Here is a 17,136-nt window from a genome sequence, read left to right on the forward strand (position 1 = left end):
AGGATTTGCAGCTGAGTGCGCAGAGGCCTAGTAGTCAGTAGCTGAGCACGCGGACCCATGCAGCTGAGTGCGCAGGGCGGAGTCGAGTTTGTAACCGAGAAAGGAATTTTTTTTTTTGTAAGTCAGATATGTATATTATATAAACAAAATATGTTACAAAAAAGTCTGCCGTAGCAGAACGACTCCAAGATTTACCATTGAAAACATACTGATGACCAGCCCTTAACTGTCAAAACTGAGCTGCACACCACGCAGGGCGGCTTACTCTTATAGAGACCGAAATACATTAGTAACGAGCATAAGGCCGAAGCCACGACACTATCAAAACTTGGACAGAGATAGAGTGACATTACTAACATGCATAAGGCCGAAGCCATGAAAATAACAGAAATATAGAGAAACATAATTAACCAGCCTAACACCGAGGCACATGACAGAAGACATAACACATCCATAAAGCAACTAAGGGAAACCGTCGGGGCGAGGAAAACCGCCAATGCGACTGACCGTGTCTAGGCCCACTTCCAGTACATGCTTGTCCACCCTGGCTTGCATGTCTTGCATGGACTGGAACTCCTGAGCCTCCTTCATCTTTTGCTCCTGTATCAGGGGGTCCGGGCTGAGAGTTTGCCGCAGGAGCCTGATGAGCAGGGTCAGTTTCTTGTTCACGGTCTCCACAGCATCATGCACTGTAGAGATTCTGCGACTCAGCGACTCATGGATTTCATGGAAATTAGCAGACTGCTCCTCCGTAGTAGAATTCCCTTTCCCAGCAGGTTGCTTCCCGTCCTCCTTAGATTCCAGGGCCTTCGCAAGGAGAGTTTTGATTCGCCAGCTCTCCGCTTTCGTTCGGACATACTGAGTTGCTCTTTTGGACGGAGTTCCCGGGTCATGCATCCAATCAACCTCCTCCGCTATGAACCCTTCCGGACGCTGGCCTTCTTCCTCTTTTACAGCAGCTTCCAGTTCCGCAATTTTACGTTTGCTCCTGGTAGCTGCTCGGGTTTCATACATATTCTGTGCAAACCGAAGATCCTGCTGGGCCGCCGAACATCTGCAGCTCCCCGCTTCCATGCTATACACTCTGACCCTGTCGCTGTGAATTCTTCTGCGGGCAGGGAAGTAGTAATCTCTCGTAGTGCTATAAACAGAGGTGAGCGAGCCAGAGCTGCTGCTCTCCGTTAAATAGCTGTTGTCCAAAGAATTTCCCATTATGTTCTTTTCCTTTCGCTGCAGAGTGGAGGTACTTTCGTTATTAATACGAAAGATATCCGCACAAAACCCACATCTCCTTCCTGACCTAACATAAATGTAGCTGCATGCCTCCCCGTTACGGTTGAGCCAGCTGTCCTTTCCTCGCAAGCGGATTCTACGGAGGCCCTCGTGGCATGAACCAAATTGATAGTTTCCATATTTGGCCTTCTCTTGCCATAATGGCCACCGCCGCATCTGTCTTGTCATCCATATCCCTTGATTAGAGCCCATTCTGTTACCGGAAACCTCAGGATTGCGGTCCCGGAAATAGGCACCGACGCCGGTCAAGCCCGGTCGGTATCGTGGAGATCTTGCTGTGCCAACTGTAAGCATTTCGTCTTCAGGTTCGGGCAGTTCACTTCCTCCCAACAGCTGTCCCATCCCCTGTCCTGATCGTCCACGCCACAGTTCGCAAGGTAGTCCGCCAACCCGTTCGCCTTACGTCTTACCGCATGAAACACTAAGCCTCCCATTCCAGCTAATAGTTCTGCGATGTTCTCCGTCACCTTGGCTAGCCGCCAATGCTTTGTGGCTTTGTTCGCCTTGGTTCCTCCCTGAATTCTCTTAGCTGTTGAAATGGCCAGAGCAGAATCCCCTTCCACAATTACATTGCAGATTTGAAGGGATTTTAAAATTCTCAGACCATGTTCGAGCGCTGCAAATTCTGTTTCATTATTAGTGCTCTCCCCAAGCGCTCTGTAATATATGTGCCGAATTTCTCCATGCTGGTCACGTAAAGCACCTCCAATTCCTGCCATGCCAGGATTGCCCCTCGAGGCTCCATCAAAATTTAGTTTCATTCCCCCTTCCGGCGGCCTCTGCCATTTTTCGTTCTGTGAGGATGGTTGCGCTCTGTGTCTTGAAGCTGCAATGCTGCTGGAGGCTTCCAGACGAAAACACTTCAAAATGCGTAAGTCTTGAGCTGAAGGTTTCTCGTTGCAGTCCTTTTTGCATTTAGTTTGAATTAGCTGTTGTATGTTAGTTATTATGTTATCTTTAGAGAATTCAATATTCCTGTGTTCGTCTTGAAAAACTCTGCGGTTGCGTTCCTTCCAAATTGACCATAGAAGGAAGCCTGGAATAGACTTCCATATGCTGTTGACTCTGTGAATACTGGAGAAGTCTTTTCTCCAGTTCAGGATGGTTCTGTGAATGGATTCTCTATCCCGGTCAGAACTCCTGATAATTCCTTCCATCCAGCTCCATAACTGATTAGCCCATTCACAAGCATTAAACAGGTGGTTTATAGATTCCTCTTCGACGAAGCACATATGGCATCTTGAGGGTCCCCTGAAACCCTTCTTGCATAGGTTGTCCCAAGTTAAAGTCTTGTTTCTCATTAAAAGCCAGAGGAAGGTCCTGATTTTCGGCCAGAATAGACTGTCCCACACTTTGCTATGCCATGGCACTACTTCTACCTGTTCTTCCTCTTGAATTAAATCCCTAGCTTCTTTTAATGAAAAATTACCATTACCCTTTAAACCCCATCTTAGTTTATCATCTTCCTCAGTTATTCGAATCTTTCTTTTGCGGATTCTCTCATTGAATTGCTGAAGACGCTCGTCGTTCTCCTCTGTATTCCCAGGGTTTAAATTGATCCAATCCCTCCATATCGGATCCCTGTTGCTTTGGGTCCAATATTGATTGACTCTGTATCTACCCTCGTTTTGACTTGTTCTCTTGAGGATAGCAAGCTCTGGGGTGTCCAGTTTAGGGAGTTGCTGCCATGCATCTTCCCAGAACATGGCAAGCCTTCCATTACGAATCTCCCAAAAGCTGTTCTCCTGAACTAAGCTCCTGTTATTTCTGGCGTGGTTCCAAATTGACGATCCTTCCGGGAGGTCCTGTAGTCTTATGAGATCCTGAGTATCACAGTCTGGAGTGTATTTTTCCCTCCAATGCCTTGCCCAGGGTAAATTGGGTTCTTTGATCCATTTCCACCAAATTTTAGCTCCACAGGTTCTGTTGACCACAGATGGATCAACTAAATTTAGCCCCCCCTTAGATTTTGGCTGGCAAAGCTTGTTCCAAGCCACTAAAGCCCATTTCTTCTTATCCCCATTCCCATTCCATAAGAAGGATCTCTGTATGTTTCTCATTTGTTGCAAGACACCCTTGGGAGCTGGAAGAATAGAAAGTAAATAATGCGGAGTTGCCTGCAACACTGCCTTGGTAAGGATAAGTCTACCCGCCAGGTTAAGGGCTCTGTTCGTCCAATGCCTGCATTTTTTCTCCATGTTGGCAAGAACCTTCTCCCAGTGAGTTTTCTGCCAAGGTTTCAAAGTCAAGGGGGCCCCTAGATATTTTGAAGGGAGGGACCCGATTCTGAATCCGAGAAGCTGGGATAAATGAGCTTGAATTGCCGGATGAGTGTTGAAAAAGAAGATTGTGGATTTGGAAAAATTTATCTCCATGCCAGAGGCTTGGCTGAAGAGATCAAGGATACCCCTGTAAGCCATGGCCTCCTTCACAGTGGGGGTACCATGTAACATGGTATCGTCCACGAACTGTTGATGAGTTGTGGCTGGTAACGATCTGATTGGTTGCAGACCTTTTATAGATCCTTCAGCTTTTTTCTTAGCTATAAATCTGCTTAGGCCCTCCATTAGGATAACGAATAGGAAAGGGGAAAGGGGATCCCCCTGTCTTATTCCCCGCGAGGGTGTGAAAGGAGCTGAGGGAGCACCATTGACAAGGATAGAGTATCTTGGAGATTTGATGAGAGCAAGTATCCATTTGATCCAGGTTCTGCAAAAACCAAATGCCTCCAAAACAGCTTCAAGGTACTTCCAGCTAACTTTGTCATATGCTTTTGATAAATCTAATTGCATCAACATGCCTGCTTCTTTTCTCGAATGCAGTGAATGAATCATCTCCTGCGCTAGCAAGATGTTATCTAGAATTTGCCTACCCTCAACGTACCCCGACTGCTCTTCCGATATGATACCAGGAAGAATCGACTTGAGTCTGTTAGCTATGACTTTCGAGATAATTTTATAGATAACATTACAAAGGGCAATAGGTCTGAATTTATCAGGTGTCTTTGCTTCTTCAACCTTGGGAATAAGCGCTAAAAAGGTGGAATTGAGGGATTTTAGAATGGTACCTGATCGTCTGGAATCCTCCACAACCTCCCATACCTCCTGTTTAACAGTTTTCCAGCAAGCCTTGTAGAAGTTGATGGTAAATCCATCTGGGCCTGGTGCTTTATCATTAGGCATGCTCTGGACTGCTTCCTCCACCTCCTCCAGAGAGATTTCTCTGCAAAGGGCCCAATTTTGATCTGAGGTAATGGATTTAGGAATGGCTGCTGTTATTTCCCTTATGGCTTCCTCTCTGTTTGTGGGCGGTTCCTGTGCAATTGAGCTGAAGTGATCCGATAGTAGAGCAGATATATCATTGTGATTTTTTAATGTTTCCCCTGCATTGTTTTTCAACTCAAGAATCCTGTTAACATTTCTATGATCTAGAGCCGACCTGTGAAAGAATTTTGTATTTTGCTCCCCCTCTTTAAGCCACTGGATTCTAGATTTCTGTTTCCAAAGTGTCTCTTCTTGAATGCATCTTTTGTGCCATTGCTGAGAGAGAACTTTTTCCTGTTCCATTGCTTCGGCACTGTGGTTGCCTGCTGCCCCCTCTCTATGAATCTGTTCCAGTTTGTCCTCTAGAATGGCTTTTTCCTGGAAAATATTCCCAAAAACTGTTCGGTTCCATTCTTTGATTTTTTCTTTGGTTGCTTTCAGCCTCTTTTGGAGATTGAACATTTTGGATCCTCTTGCCTCCAGAGGCTCAACCCACCACTTCTCTACCATCTTGAGGAAGTCAGGATGGTCTAACCAGAATTTTTCAAACCTGAAAGGTTTGTTCCTTGGAGTCCCTTGAACTTCAACAGTAAGCGAGATCGGCCAATGATCCGACCCTCCACTAGGAAGGATATCTGATTCTGCTGTTATGCCATCCAATATGATGCTTTCTGAGACTAAAAATCTATCTAAGCGCGAAGCTATCAGCCTCTCTCCCCCCCTTCTGTTGTTCCAGGTAAACATACCGGTTTTGGGGTATATATCTACCATTTTGACGGTTTCAATGAACCTTGTAAAAGCTTCCGCATCTCTATTGAGTTTCCTCAAACCCCCTTTCTTTTCCAGAAGGGTGGTTATCATATTGAAATCACCCCCCAATATGCATTTAGATCTTGGATATCTCTCAATTAGTTTGGTTAATGAGTTCAGAAAGTTTAATTTGTCTTCTAATTTCTGAGGACCATAAATGTTGACACAAAGGAAGGAACCAGAGTTACCTGTAGGCTGAAAAACCACCGCTAAGAAGTGTTTGTTCGCCTCGGCTGATACAATCTGGATTTCTCTTGTGTCCCAAATAGTAGCTAGACCTCCTTCTCGTCCCTGGCTCTCAATCTCTAAAACTTCTAAATTCCTTCCAAGCTTTCTACAAAGATTGTTGATATTAGAGCTGCTGCATTTAGTTTCTTGTAAAAACATGATCTCTGGTTTGTATTTCTGGATTTTTCTCTTTAAGATCCTGTGTTTTGCCGGGCTGTTAAGCCCTCTCGCATTCCACGAGATGATCTTCATATTTAACTTATATTCATTGGAAGGACTGGAAGGCGCTAAGCGCCTTCATCTTCCCTGAATTTATCATTATCATGCCAAGCTCCTGTAGAACTTCACCACTAGTTCTACGGCCTCTTCTTTTCTTCTGCTTCGAGCTGGATGATTTCCATAAGAGACTTTTCGAATGGAAGCTGTTGCCTTTCACTATACCTAGCTTCCTGTTCTGCTTCTCTAATTCTGCTTTTTGCCTTGCTATGAACAGGTCGTTTACCTTCCTGATTTCTTCTTCCGGTGCATTCTCTATTCCTCGGGCCTTCCAGTTCTCAGCAATTACTGGTAGGTTCATTCCCTCCCTGGCTAGCGCCTCTTCCCATTCTTGATCCTCGCTCCCGCCGTCACTGGTAAGCATGTCAGTTTCTTCCTCTGTTTCCTCTGTTCTCTCCTGCATTTGAACTTCATTGTTGAGATCCCCTTCTTCCGTTCCTTCCCTGGGTGGTTCTTCCTTTTCATCCTGCCCTGCATCTGATGCTAGGGTTTTATACTTGTCCTCCGAATCTGTTTCAAGATCTAAGATCAAAAAAGGGTTGTTGTGGTTGTTTCTTTCTGTATTACCTTTAAAGTTCTTCCTTCTATTAGCTCTCTGTCTAGACTTGGGCTTTATGAAGGTTTCTTTGTCTTTGGGAGCTTGTGTTGTATCGGTTTCTGCTTCCTTCCGAATCAGAGGACAATCTCTCATCAGATGCCCATGTTCATGACATTTGCGACAACGGAAGGGAATCTGTTCATAATCTATGGCCTGAAAATAATCCTCGTCCCTGTATTCCAGCCAGAGCCCCTCATGCAGTGCCCCGGAAACATCCATTTCAACACAAATTCTGGCATAGGATGTATATCTCTTTTGTAATGTTGCTTCCGAGGCCTTGATAAATGTTCCCAACTGGTCACCTATTTGTTTCAAGGCATTCAGACCCCAATAATCTATAGGGAGAGAGAACAATCGTATCCAAACTGGGACTTGGGTGAAAGACTCTTTTTCTGGGGCAAAGTTTGGTTTCCATGGTCGCATATACAGACCAGCTGAAGCCAGAAAGTAAGGACCACCCTCAAAAATTCTATCCTTATCTTCTAGGCTGGAGAAAACAACTGTGAAGAAACCCTTGGCTCCCAAATGAAGCTTAACATCCCCTCTCGGCTTCCATTGTTGTCTGATCCAATGACAAAGAGTCCTTTCAGATGGCCAAATACCCATAAATTTACATATGACAGCATGCTCTGCCATATGCTCTCTGTAAGCCTGAATCTCTGGGTCAGTAATTACTACCCTGAGGTTATTGGTCTTTTTGGGTTTGCAGGCCCCAGTTGAAGCAGAGGTTATATTGGGTCTTGTGCTTGTCTCCCCTTCTTTTTCCGGCATTCCTTGCCTATTGTCAGTTTGCTCCCTGTCTTCTTCTGCTGGTCGCTCCTCGTTTTCTGATGATTTAATTATTGAGGTTACTTTGTCTTTTGTTCCTGTCAGGCTTTCACCCACTGTGCCATTGCCTTCCGTTGTGCGGTCTGGCTTGTCAGTTTCTCCTTGTATTTTCTCCTTGTTTCTTCTGCCATTCGGCTTGTTATTATCAAGCCCTGAGATTCTTACCCCTTCATACTTCTTTGGTCTTTGCTTCTGCATAATTATCTGTTTGAAAGTAGGGGTCCCACTGGACCCCTCTGCCCCCATTCGGTCAGTCAGCTCTTGACCTTTGCGATACAGTGCTGAGAGTCGATAGGTGATTGCTTCCAGCCCTGCACAGTAGTCAGCACATAGGAAACCCTAAAGTCGCCGTCGGCTCCTGCTTCAACCGAAAGACCGCTCGCTTCGAAATTATAAATATCGAAGTTTCTATCTCACTAATGTGTAACCGAGAAAGGAATTAATAAAGAGAAGTTTGGTTATAATTTTGTGTATCCGTTCTTGGGTTAATACTTGATTAATATAATCTGCAATTATATGGTTTATTTACTGCGCACATCTGTATGAATGGTTTATGTTATTAAATATAACTTAAAGCACTCAACTAACTAACATTGGAAAATACAAGTAAGATCTTGAGTAATAACACAGAGTGTGATGTTCAGCCCTAAATAAAGGTTGCGTGAAGGCAAAACATCAAATGGTGAGGTACGAGAAAGTGCATGAGGTGAGTTGCGCGTAGGGTCGAACCTCAGACCAGTTAACCTCATCAGACATCTCCAGGGTGCAGAAACCTAGTTCTAGCACCCTCCCATGCTACTTCGAGTGATACTTCAGTCCGCGTTCCGCGGACTGTTGCCGAAAGGGCCAGTATTACCAGGATTTGTTTAGCTAATTAACTTTGAACCTGGGTCAGGCCCTAATAAGCCAACAAATGGTTTCGTTGTCGAGACTGGGATCTACATAAGAGATGTCTAATGTTGGATCACTAGAATCCAACAAAGAAAGGAATTGAAAACTGGTTGGACAAGAATATTCACGAGTTCATGACACAGGAGAACATGAATCTACGGTTATCAAAAGAAAAGTGGTTAGACTGCTACTTATATACAGAAATCCATGAAATTTGATTTGCTTCCTTCCCCATTGAGTTGTATGAGTGGATTGCGAAGCTAGCAAACAGCCAAGGAAGGTATAAACTCAACAAACCAATTGTGTGGACCCCAGAATTGGTGCACAGAATGGAAGCATCAAAGGATAAAATCGCACGCGTTGTCGATCATTGACTTGATCGAATCATAGGAGGATTCATCACTGAAATTTTGGTAGATACTTCAGTCAGTTATAACGAGGTGGAACGATGCTTCCTCAAGGGACCACAAGGTAAGTACGTTAAATATTTAAACACTTGGATTAAAATGCTACTATGTGAAAAGTGGGTTATGCGAATAAATTGATGTTTGGGGCTACGCAAAGCGGGAAAGTCTACAGAAATGAGGGCAGTGCAGAACAAGAAGCCAGCCCTTTGATTTCACCTCCGTGAAGGGGTGAGGAAGAGCTCGCGAGAGTCTCACCAAGAAGTGCAATAAATCTGATACAGCAGAGAATTACGCACCTAACAACTCCACCTACACCACCATTTTCACCCCCGTCATCACCCATACCAACCCTGCCACCACCGTGAAGTAATATGGCAAGCACGATAAAACTACCAGTATTCAAGAGAGTAGGAAATGAAGATCTTGACCAATTTTGGTTCGTGATAAAAGCTGTATGGGAAGCGCAGGGAGTCACAGATGACAATATAAAGAAGGCAACATTGGTCAGTGCTCTGCAGGATCACACACTGACCTGGTACATTAAGCATTCCAGTGACAACCCGAATGCAGGGATCACAGATATCCAAGCAGCACTGAACAAAGAATTTAGTAGGCCGAGGTCAAAGGCACAATCAATCATTAGGTTTAAGGAAATCACGATGCTACCAGGTGAAACCTTGTGGGATCTAGACTAAAGACTGAAGTGCAAAATTCGTGAAGCAAACATGACGCTAACAGATGGGTAACACCGCACATGGTTTGTAGCATCGTTAACACCACACCTACGAAATGCGTTGTCACAACAAAATATGACCACTCAGGCCGAGGCCTTGGAGGCCACGATGAGATTGCACGAGACCCCAATACAAGACACTAACCTAGGAGTTCAGCAGATTCATGTGTAGTTGCAAACCTTGTGCCTAGAAATGTAGAGTTTAAAACAGGACTGGACAGCCCAACCAGAGGTGCGCGATGAAGTTTGGTGCATAAAATGCAAGGGTCAGGGGCACGACAAAGACCATTGCCCGGTGTTTGCGAATTACCTAGAGGGAGGTGGACCAATGCCACTAAGACCGGAGTTACAAGCAGGACTAGGCGCAGAGCCTGCATTATGGTGCGTGATTTGTCAAATAGGAGGAAAGCATGCTACAGATAATTGCCATCTATTACAAAAGTACACAAAATTCACAACAGTTGTTCTGCAATTTCTATAGATCTGTAGGACACGATGAGTGCAATTGTAGGAGTTATGAGGTGATGATGGATCGAACCCCCACCTACAGGGTGCAGGATGAAACACGGCCCCTTCACAAGAATGCAGGGTTAGCGCGAACCAAGTTCTACGGGTGCAGTTGAGGCTGGGGAGGAGGAGGACCAGGAAGAGGTCGCAGACAGCTAATATGTTACAACTGCAAAGGGGCGGGATATTATGCCCACAATTGCACAAATCCAATGCAGCCCTCATGTTTGTATTGCACAATGTTTGACCATGAGGCGAAGGATTACCCCACACTGATAGCAAGGTTGTGCGATAAGGGAACACTTCAACCTCCTCAAGCACATAATCTGCAAATGATGAGATCCGAATTGCGCGAAGAAGACCCTAATGTAAATATTGTGCTCCCGTGTGGAATTATGACATGGGATGACAAAGGTAAGAAACCTAAAGAAAGTACCTGGGTTCACAAGGCTCCAACGAAGGAACCGGAATTTGATTTGGAGCGCGCTAAGGAGACTTTCATGGAAGCTAAGAAGAGCTTCACGAAGGCCTCCACTTCAAGAAGTAAAGACAAACTGGAGCCAAAAATGGACCCATCAATTCTCACTACATTCTTGGAGACATGTATGAAGCTAATGCATGACAGCAAGGCTGTAAAAGGACTGCACAAACTCATAACTAGATGTGCTGGGACTATGCCAGGAGAACTGTGCGTAGTCCGGAAGCTCGAGAAGCACACGACATGGATAGGAAGAGAGATGAGATTGACCACACAGATTGGGAAATATGAGATGGACCAGGTAATTCTGAATATAGGATCGGATGTGAAAATCCTACCAAAATAAACATGGGAGCGCATGGGTAGGCCTCCTTTGCAATGGTCTCCTATCTAGCTGTGAATGGCAAATCAGAAAAAGATCATACCAATGGGGAGAATGTAAGGAATCACCGTATATATTGAAGGAGCAAGCGTGCTAGCCAATTTTGAAGTGATAGAGATTGTGGATGATAGCAATCCATACCCCGTGCTCTTAGGAATAGATTGGGCCACTGACATGAATGGTGTGATAAATCTGAAGGAGCACAAGATGATCTTTGAGAAAAAGTCATTGCGCGTAGTGGTACCTTTGGAATCTGCGGAAGGATCATGCTACATAGAACCAGTGCGCGACTACAACATCGATGATGATTTGGACTGCATCTACAAGATAACCGTGCGAGAGCGGGATCGGGTAAACCCAACTGTGGATGGTCGAGTCTCTTGGGAGCGTGAAAGCTCTTGCACATCGAACTTTGATGAAGAGATGGAACGGTGGCAGAACCAGTTACATGAAGTAACTATGCTCAATTGTAACATGATGACAATATCGTTGTGCTGCATAGCGGCGGAGGTCAAAAATCTACCTACATATGACAGGTTGAGTGAGGCAGATGACTTCTTGACCAAATTTGAAAAATAAGTACCCGAGTAGTAGTGTTTCGATGCACTGAAGTGGGCACTGCGTGCTACGCCCGCACGATGGTGGGGTACGCACCGACAAAGTTTTGAGGACTGGCGCGAATGCAGAAGGATGATGCGCACACGGTTTGGGAAGCTACCAAGGCTACTCACAGACAAGATTGTAGGAAGAACTGGTCTGCGCTCCCACTTATCCAGGTGGATACTAGCGTTTGATGTGATAAGAAACAAGATCAGTAAGCAGGTGCAAGTAAGGCAACGACACGAACAACCCCTCCGATTGGAACTAAGGAGTATGGAAAGACCTAATGCGATGAAGGAAATCCACGCAGAAGCCTTTAGTGAAGTATGCGAAGCGCTGAAAGGTCTCAATCTCAATCTAGTTGCACTTCCGCGCAAGACCTTATATGGGCTGCAGGATGGGATAAATACGGAGTTGCAAGCTAGGGAGAGCCGCGCACTCCAAGTTCTCAGTGAATATAAGATAAATATGGAACAAATAATCTTGCAGCGCGATGAATTGGTGTCACAGAATTAGAAATTGGTATAGGTGATAGATGACACTTGCAGAAGTGTCTTGGAGCTGGCCATCTTAGTAGACATACCAGCGAAGGTGTGGATCCACAAGTTGGCAGCAGGGATCCGTAAGGCAAAGGAAGAAATGGTCAAGGTTTAGTTGGAGCTAAACCTTCAAATTGCTGAGCTCCGGTTAAAGGAGCAGCCATTCACTCCCCCAGAAGCTAGAGAATAGTGCACTAGCGCTATCATAGCGAGATTGGAAGAAATTGGAGGTGCAGTGTGAGACTACACCAACATGTTGGAAGAATCACTTGAGGTCCTCACAACTCTGAAGGAGGACACCAATATCGAGCGTTTAGAGATAGAGGCACAAGAACTCCAACAACAATATGATAGTGTCCAGGGTACTGCGTAGATGGTGGTCCTCTCTCAGAGGATTGCAAGGATGCAGTAGGCCAAGGTGTTGAAAGAACAGGTGGACACGGCATGGCATAAGGAAGCAATCCTAAAAGCGTGCGCCTAGCCTTGGATCAATGAGGCCTTCACCATCACGGCAGATATCGAAGGCAAGCTCGCACACATGCAGGGGATGTACACATTGAGGTAGGGATGCACTATTGACACAGAGCTCTCAGAAGAGTGTATGCAACAAATCCAGCAAACAGCAGCTCAATGCGCTGCAGACCTCCACGCAGTTTGAGAACAGTTAGCAGGACTCCGTGCAAATATCGTCGCACCAACAAAGTGACTCGAGGGCGAGTCACGATGTTTGTGTTAGGGGGCTGTTGGGCATGGAATCCCCCCATGGCATGTTTTGGGGCTTAAAGCCCAAGTTTTGATCGAATCTTGTTGTAAAGCTCCACGAATTGCGGGCGCGGAGTACGAAAGTATAATAGAGTCATAGGGTTGTCTTCCCTTACTTTTGTAATGTAATTTCGGCCTATCCATGGTCTACAGACCATGGGATTATATAAATAGAGCAAGGCTCTAAGTTGTAAAGAACATCAGGAATGAAAGGAATCAATAAGATGAAGGCATAAGATTGAGTCTAAGCGTGTAAGTGTGTCTTTGGGTCGTAGAGTAAGAGAAGGCTCTACAGCTGAGTGTGCAAAGGCTTAGTAGTCCACAGCTGAGTGCGCGAACCCCTGTAGCTTAGTGCGCAGACCCCTGCAGCTTAGTGCGCAGACCCCTGCAGCTTAGTGCGCAGGGTGGAGTCGAGTCTATAACCGAGAAAGGAATTAATAAAGAGAAGTTTGGGTATAATTCTGTGTATCTGTTCTTGGGTTAATACTTGATTAATATAATATGCAATTATACGGTTTATTTACTGCACACATTTGAATGGTTTATGATGTTAAATATAAATTAAAGCACTCAACTAACTAACATTGGAAAATACAAGTAAGATCTTGAGTAATAACACAGACTGCGGCATTCAGCCCTGAATAAAGGCTACGTGAAGGCCAAACATCAAGCAGCGAGGTACGGAAAGTGCACGAGGAGAGTTGTGTGCAGGGTCGAACATCAGACTAGTTGACCTCATTAGACATCTCCAGGGTGTGAAAACCTAGTTCTAGCACCCTCCCATACTACTTAGGGTGAGACCTCAGTCCACGTTCCACGGACTGTTGCCGAAAGGGCCAGTAGTACCAGGATTTGTTTGGCTAATTAACTCTAAACTTGAGTCAAGCCCCAACAAACCAACACAAACAAACAAACAAAATACACATATCTAGCCTAAAATTCATTTGCTTTAAATTCATATCACTAATAAGAGACTTAGAGAGATCACTCTCATGCTCAGTAGGGCTAGCTTCTGAGTTGAATTGGTTTGAGGTTACCCTTCTTGATTTCCTTTTCAGCCTAGTAGATTGTAAGGACTAACATTTTTTGCGTTGCTGTCGGGGAACAACTATTAAATCATTCTTGGGAAATGTCTAAGAGATTTGAAAGAATTGGTTCTGTACTTATCAGCTTCTAGTATTCAAAGATAGGATGAATTCATAAATTTCCTCAATTTAGGGTGTATACATTCTGGCTTCCAAAAGGCATACCAGGTCAAATCCTGACCCAAACCCACCCTTTATTGTTGAAGATCCAGAAATACTGCTGAAAAAACCTAGATTACCCATCACTAAAAGTGAAGTTTGTAAAATTAAAAGAACAACCTCTCTGCCTAAAAATCTATTTGCCTTTGAGAAAATTCCTTATGATGAGCAGATAGAATTATCTCTTACAAGGTCCAAGTCTGACTCTTGTATTTCTAAAGTAACATTAGAACCTTTAAAGGTTGAAACTCACTCCATCTCTTCAGAATCTTTGTTTACTAAGACTGATCACGAACTATGGTTGAATTTTGATAAGCTTCAAAGCCTTGCTAACTAACTCCAGATCACCACTGAAAAAGCCTTTGTTCAATATCAAATCGAATATTTGACCACAGCTTCATCTTCTATTTCACCTCCAAGAACATCTATTACATCTCCCAAAGTTTCAGTTTCGTCATCTTTCCTACCTCCCCCATTCATTCCATCTTTTCTCCCACAACTAATTTTAGTAGTTCCATCATCCCCATCAGTGTCATCGCCCTTCCTTACACAATCCATTGTAGCACCTCCATTATCTCCAGCAGTCATGGCGAGATTTGCACCTCTTTTACTGCCTGCTCAACTTACTTCTTTGCCTCAGAACTATGGTCAAAGACTCATTTGTTTGATGGAAGTCCAGAAATTATAGCTCAACAGCATGTTGACAAGTTAATATATTTCATTGATTTAGAAGAAATTGATGAGGAGAATGCTAAAATGAGGATTATAGCTCAGATTTTCTCAGGAGATGTTAAGAAATGGTTTCGAAGTATGGCTTCTAATTCTATTAACAGTTCTCAAAGATTGATTGAATTATTCTTAGCTCGTTAGTAAGAGAAGAAAAATCCATTACAGATATTGGCTGAGTATAATTCAATGAAAAGGAACCCAAATGAAACAGTTCAATAATTTACAGCAAGATTCAATACAGTGTACAATTCCATACCCGATGATATGAATCCTCCTCCTGGTTTGGCTCTCCTTCATTATCTCGATGCTTTTGATCCAGACATGGCCTACCATCTCAGAGAAAGAGATCCCACTACTCTTGAAGAAATGCAATGGAATGCAGTTAGTGTCAAAGCCAATTTTCTCATTAAGAAGTCAAAATCAAATCCAGAGAGGGTGGAGAAGAAAGTTGTTTTCAAATAAGAGCATGTGTCATCTTCTGATGCAAAGCTAGACAATTTAATAAAGACTATGGAGAGGATGATGGATAGAATATCCATAACTGATCGAAAAGATGAGAATTCAGTGAGGAATCCTAACTTTTGCGGACAACAACAATAGTAGTTCAGAAATCGACAGAAGGAGCAGCGAAACCAAGATCCTCAAGGTCAAGTAAGAGCTCCATTCCAGAAAAATTACACTGAAGGTCAAGAAGAAGATGAAGAATAAATCATAAAAGCAAATCACTTCTTTCAAGAAGATGAAATGCCGAATTTCTTAACAGAGGAAGATCAGTTTTCCGAAGACTCTCTCATACCAAGTGATCATCCATTTGTGTTCGCAAGTGAAGATCTATGGTTGTTTAGACCGAAGAGTACCAAAGAGGATATCGGAATGCCCTCAGTCATCTCCAAAAGCAGTACAATTTGAGGAACAGAAATGTACTTATCACTCTAACTCAGAAAAGACAAAATCCACAAAAGGACACACCAAGCAAAGAAACCACTTCTGCAGGCCAGAATAAAGACAAGGACATTGTTATACTGAATCGGGATAAAACCAATGAAGCCTCCAGCAGCAATACAAGGAAAGATAAATAGTTACAGACTGAAATTCACAGGAAGGAGTCTCAACCTAAAGGCCCAACATAAAGGAAGGACAGCGTTGCAAAATAGGTAGAAAAGAAATCTAATCTTTTTAGTTTGGAGAATGAAATTTCTAAATTGAAAATTGCTAACCCCCTCACCGAATTGGTGAGGAATGACAAATATAAATTTCAGATTGCAAAGATGCTTAACATTGACCAGATGTCCGATACAGTAAATGATATAAAATGAGGTTTTAACATCTTGTTATGCTTACAAGAACCTCTCACTCCAAAGCTTACAAATATATGATCTAGCTTATATTGACAATTGCGGAATTAAGTACTTGAATCAGGTGTATGTCTTTGTTTGTTTTTAACTATTTAAGTGCCTTAAGTCGATTTTTTTCTACTGATATTAAACACACATAACAACCATATAATGCAGCAAATAAACATCAACATATAACAACAAATTTAATCTAGGAGTTCACCTAAACATCGTGGGCTACGTCTCGTTGAGCTTCTGTCAATTTGACTTGGCTCTTTGGGAGTATGGAAAAGTTTCTTTTACAAGTTCCACACTCAACTCCAAAGGTTACTGAACTGAACCAATGGGCTTAGAAAACCATCTATATCCCTGTCATGGTTGTCATCATTCTACAAACAAATCTAAGATCCCTTAGACTTGATTCCTTCAATCAATGCACTGAGCTTCCCTGAGCTTCTTGATGGCACAAACTCCTTTAGAATTATTCAACTGTCTCTAAAACCTCTTCTACCATCTTGAGCACATATCATACATCAACATTATACTATTCATTTGCTCAAAATGAGCATTGCGTCCATGATCTAAGCCTTCCTCCACGGTTGGCACTAGGCTGCCTAAAACTTCCTTGTAGCATCTAGGCCTTTAGAAGTCTTCAAATTCTTTTGTAAACCCTCGCAATGGAATCAGAAGGCTCATTACAGTTAGGAATGATTTTTGGTTCGCTGAGAACAAATACTGGTAGCTCCTGCAACTGCCTCCAACCCCTGGTGGCCCTGAGCTCCAAAATATCCCTAGATGAAAATATCCTTGAAGATGGCTTGTTCAGCTTCTTTGGACTATTCCATTAGCTTCAGAATGCTCAAATTAGCCTAGCTAGCCTCTTGTTTCACTCTCTTAGGTCTAAAACTGCTTCTGGAGTGCCTTTAGACAGTTTCTCCTAGAAATACTCCACTAATTTTGGTTAACTGCAGTTAAGGCTACCAAATCTGGGAGCAGGCCCAAAAATAGCGAACTCCACCAACTTTACCACCAACTACTAACCGTAACCATCAGCTTCAGGCGCGCATGTGATATCTACTCTTGGTGGTTAGGGATAAGGTCGTTAAGGTTGGCGGTCATCCCACAAACCACGTGGTTTGCTTCAATTGGCGGACATGTGACCAAGTTTTATGGGACCACTGGCGGGTAAGACCGTTGGCAGTCCTGACCCCCAAAATTCCACCCGTTAAACTTT

The sequence above is a fragment of the Pinus tabuliformis genome, chromosome 1_2 (genome assembly GCF_031772625.1).
Source record: "Pinus tabuliformis cultivar Carrire ecotype Pingquan chromosome 1_2, CPIR1, whole genome shotgun sequence".
Taxonomy (NCBI): domain Eukaryota; kingdom Viridiplantae; phylum Streptophyta; class Pinopsida; order Pinales; family Pinaceae; genus Pinus; species Pinus tabuliformis.